We start from the raw sequence: 4,842 nt of genomic DNA, 5'->3' as shown, positions 1-4,842 counted from the left end.
CGACCAGGGATCGAACCCGCATCCCCTGCATTGGAAGGTGGATTCTTTACCACTGGACCACCAGGGAAGTCCCATCAGCGGGTATAGTTTCTGTCTTGTAAAATGAATAAGCTTTACAGATCTTCTGTACCATAGAGTGCCTACAGTTAACAATACTGTAGTGTATACTTAAAAACGTGTTAAGTGGCTAGATTTCATGTTACGTGTCTTACCACAATTTTAAAAAACCTGCTTGAATGAAACAGGAAATAAAAACATGTTAATTTTTTAAGACATTTATATGACAATTGTTGAAATTTAAACATGGTTTTGATATTAGTTGAAATCCTTCCTAGTAAAATTAGCAACAATTAATACTGTCAATATTAACATTAGATAATGGTATTGAATTACTAGGAGTCATTGTCTCTTGGAAAGACAACAAAATTACATATCTGTATGATGAATAAAATTATATAAATATAATCTAAGATAGATAAAATAAGATTAGCTATATATACATTGTTAACTGTTGAGCTGGATGATAGACACATGGCGATTTATTACACTAATCTCTGTACTTCTGTGTACTTTTGAAACTTCCATAATAAAAAGTTAAAACAAACACAATTTTCGGGAAAAAATGAGGCACAAAATGCCAACACAGCAACAGATTAATGAATTCATCAACAGTCAGCAAATACTTTGCAGGATCTAAGAGGAGTCAGAGTGGAGACCAGAAAGATGACTTTTAAAAAAGAAAAGAAACTGAAGTAATCAACTACCTTTGTGGCCTAAAACAAAGGTGGTAATAGCAGGAAAATGAAGAGTTTTGAGAATCAAAGGTAACCAGAGAGAATGCTTTGGAGAACTAAAATTGCAGATAGCTATAAGTATAGTTTTATAATTAACACTGCAAAGTCAGTTTGGAATTTAACCATAGTTTCTTAAGAGGGTTTTTTATAAATCCTTTTTTTTTTTTTCAAAAGCAATTTATCTTCCATTCTTTATTAAAATTATTCTCAATAGCTTGTTTTCCCCCTTTTAATGGTAACCCTGTTAGACTAGCTCAAATTTTGTTCATTGTTTCAAGAAATGAAGCCATGATGTGGAATTGGAGCTGGCAGCATCGATGTCAGGACAGGTTCAAATGACGCCCATCACTTGAGTAAAAATTTATAGCTCTGCCTGTGCTGTGCGGTGCTCTGTGTTTCAGTTCAGGGCCGATAAGAGATTTATCAAAGGAAGGTGGGCTTCCCTGGTGGCGCAGTGGTTGAGAATCTGCCTGCCAATGCAGGGGACATGGGTTCGAGCCCTGGTCTGGGAAGATCCCACATGCCGCGGAGCGACTGGACCCGTGAGCCACAACTACTGAGCCTGCGCGTCTGGAGCCTGTGCTCCGCAACAAGAGAGGCCGCGATGGTGAGAGGCCCGCGCACCGCGATGAGGAGTGGCCCCCGCTTGCCACAACTGGAGAAAGCCCTCGCACAGAAACGAAGACCCAACACAGCCATAAATAAATAAACAAATAAATAAATAAAATTAAAAGCAGAAATAATAACATATTAGTATCATTAATTAAAAAAAAAAAAGGAAGGTAACAAGATGTATGGGAGTAGCAGGTAAAGTTTTGAAAGGCTTTATGAACTAGAGTAAATCTTGAAACTTTGGGTTTAATCTTTGAAAGTTGGACTTCCAGGTATAATTACAGGTTAACACTTGACATATTGTGCAGGTGAATAAAAGTAAGGCACTAGGAAAGCACGTCTCTAATGAAGCCAAGAAGTTTCCATTACCTGATACATGTGTGTAAGTACCTATGGGATCCAAAAAAATACCATTACTAGGATGGCAATCAGCCATCAGCAATCAGGCAAAAACTGGATCATGGGCTTTCTCGAGAAGGCACCCCCAGCCCGGAGGAACGGGATGGCGAACTAGGAGCTGCGCCGGCGTCCGGCAGTCCGTCGCACCGGGCATGCTCAGGGGCACGGCCGGCTGGGTGGCCTCGCGAGCTGCACCCGGATCTGCTCGGCGGCTGCTGCAGCGACGTGAGCGCGCAGGGGGGCGGCGGCCTCGCCTCCTCTCTCTCTCTGCGCCTGGGTCGGGTGGGTGACGCCGAGCGCGAGATGTCGGATTTTGAGAGTAACCCGTTTGCAGACCCGGATCTCAACAACCCTTTCAAGGACCCATCAGTTACACAAGTGACAAGAAATGTCCCACCAGGACTTGATGAATACAATCCATTCTCGGATTCTAGAACACCTCCACCGGGCAATGTGAAAGTGCCTAACGTACCGAGTACACAACCAGCAATAATGAAACCAACAGAGAAACATCCGGCTTATACACAGATTGCAAAGGAGCATGCCTTGGCCCAAGCTGAACTTCTTAAACGCCAGGAAGAACTAGAAAGAAAAGCAGCAGAATCAGATCATCGAGAACGAGAAATGCAAAATCTCAGTCAACACGGCAGAAAAAACAATTGGCCACCTTTTCCTGACAATTTTCGTGTGGGACCTTGTTTCTATCAGGATTTTTCTGTAGTCATTCCTGTAGAATTCCAAAAGACAGTAAAGATTATGTACTACTTATGGATGTTCCATGCTGTAACACTGTTTCTAAATATCTTCGGATGCTTGGCTTGGTTTTGTGTTGATCCTCCAAGAGGGGTTGATTTTGGATTGAGTATCCTGTGGTTCTTGCTTTTCACTCCTTGTTCATTTGTCTGTTGGTACAGACCACTTTACGGAGCTTTCAGGAGTGACAGTTCATTCAGATTCTTTGTATTCTTTTTCGTCTATATTTGTCAGTTTGCTGTGCATGTACTCCAGGCTGCAGGATTTCATAATTGGGGTAACTGCGGTTGGATTTCATCCCTTACTGGTCTCAACAAAAGTATTCCTGTTGGAATCATGATGATAATCATAGCAGCACTTTTCACAGCATCAGCAGTCATCTCGCTAGTTATGTTTAAAAAGGTACATGGACTGTATCGCACAACAGGTGCTAGTTTTGAGAAGGCCCAACAAGAGTTTGCAACAGGTGTGATGTCCAACAAAACTGTCCAGACCGCAGCTGCAAATGCAGCTTCAACTGCAGCAACTAGTGCAGCTCAGAATGCTTTCAAGGGTAACCAAATTTAGAGTCTTCAAACAATGCATTGTTACCTTCTGACTGTACTTTTTTCTCCAGTTACTGTATTCTATAAATATTTGTTTTGTTCAAAACACACAGTACACACAGCATGTATATTTCCTAATCACTTATGCATGGGCTAAAACCAGAAAAACTTCCTTGTCCTATTATTTACCTGATAGTTTCTTAATATTTCAGTGCCCCTTGCAAAAAAAAAAAAAAAATTACATGCGAAATAAATATTCTCCATATTTTTGGGGGGGATGAATGTTCAGCAAATTATTTCAGTGGTGACACACTGAAATTAACATGGCACTTATGATTAAAAATGCACTTAGTACTTGCTGCAGTCGTTCTTTCAAGAGTCAGACGTAAGGATTACACGTTGGAGCAGTAAAGCAATGCTTTGTTCCTTTTCCTTATTTATATTGAAAGAAATAGGACATCAGAGACTTAGGGATTTTTAAATTGGCTTGCTTTTTAGCAGTTTCAGTCACTAGTGAAGAACCTGTGTACATTTCATGGTAGATAATGTAAATTTTATCTTTTTATTTTCTTTTTTTAGAGTAGTTGGTATTTTGATAATCAAGCTCTGATCTTGCATGGTCACCATGTTTCTTAAAAGAATTAGTATTTTGGGTTATGCACTGCTTATGGTTGCAGGATTGGGGAGTTGTTTATAGAATCATAGAAATGATTTTCTGTAATACTTTCTTTTAAATAAAAATTCACTAGGGTGCAATACGAGGATATAATATAATATGCAGTGCATTATCCAAAAGAAAAGGTAGTGGGGGCTTCCCTGGTGGCGCAGTGGTTAAGAATCTGCCTGCCAATGCAGGGGACACGGGTTCGAGCCCTGGTCTGGGAAGATCCCACATGCCGCGGAGCAACTGGGCCCGTGAGCCACAACTACTGAGCCTGCGCGTCTGGAGCCTGTGCTCCGCAACGGAAGAAGCCGTGACAGTGAGAGGCCTGCGCACCGCAATGAAGAGTGGCCCTCGCTCGCCGCAACTGGAGAAAGCGCTCGCACAGAAACGAAGACCCAACACAGCCAAAAAAATTAAAAATACAAATAATTAAAAAAAAAAAAAGAAAAGGTAGATAATTGATGGAGTAGAATGTAGTGATGATAATACCTTTTTGTTTTTAATTTTCAGTATTCATATCATAGTAAAACATTACTGTATGGAAACTTTGGTATATTCTTGTGGCTACTCTTTTTAATTGAACTGAGATTGTGTTTGGCAGCTCTTTTCTGGGGTATGTGTGTGTAATTTTTAACAGAGGTATTAAAGTCTAGCCTAACTCGATGTCCAAAAAGAACATAACAGTATTTAAGAAATTTTTCTTTTAGCCTCTCATGTCTAGTTGGCATTAAAAATAAAAAGACCCTGGCACTTCACATATACTTGAATCCCTAATGCACCTCAGTCTTCGAATTTTTGAGACAGACTGAGTACATTAAAATTTGTAGCAACAGGGCTTCCCTGGTGGCGCAGTGGTTGAGAGTCTGCCTGCCAATGCAGGTGACACGGGTTCGAGCCCTGGTCTGGGAAGATCCCACATGCTGTGGAGCAACTGGGCCCGTGAGCCACAACTACTGAGCCTGCGCATCTGGAGCCTGTGCTCCGCAACAGGAGAAGCCGCGATAGTGAGAGGCCCACGCACCGCAATGAAGAGTGGCCCGTGCTCGCCACAACTAGAGAAAGCCCTCGCACAGAA

General features: G+C 41.4%; 1 pseudogene across 1 annotated transcript; it reads left to right on the top strand.

Annotated features, from left to right (window-relative positions):
* The first annotated feature begins 247 nt into the window (after positions 1-247).
* Positions 248-4,600, top strand: LOC309636153 (secretory carrier-associated membrane protein 1 pseudogene; annotated as a pseudogene). Its single transcript, XR_014249621.1, has 3 exons — positions 248-1,227; positions 1,577-3,904; positions 4,218-4,600. The product of XR_014249621.1 is annotated as a secretory carrier-associated membrane protein 1 pseudogene (transcript).
* Positions 4,601-4,842: the final 242 nt, after the last annotated feature.

Source organism: Balaenoptera borealis (assembly GCF_965194805.1).
Source record: "Balaenoptera borealis genome assembly, chromosome: 10".
In the NCBI taxonomy this organism is placed as follows: domain Eukaryota; kingdom Metazoa; phylum Chordata; class Mammalia; order Artiodactyla; family Balaenopteridae; genus Balaenoptera; species Balaenoptera borealis.
The sequence above is the reverse complement of the archived record's forward strand: the minus strand, read 5'-3'. Positions and strand labels throughout refer to the sequence as shown.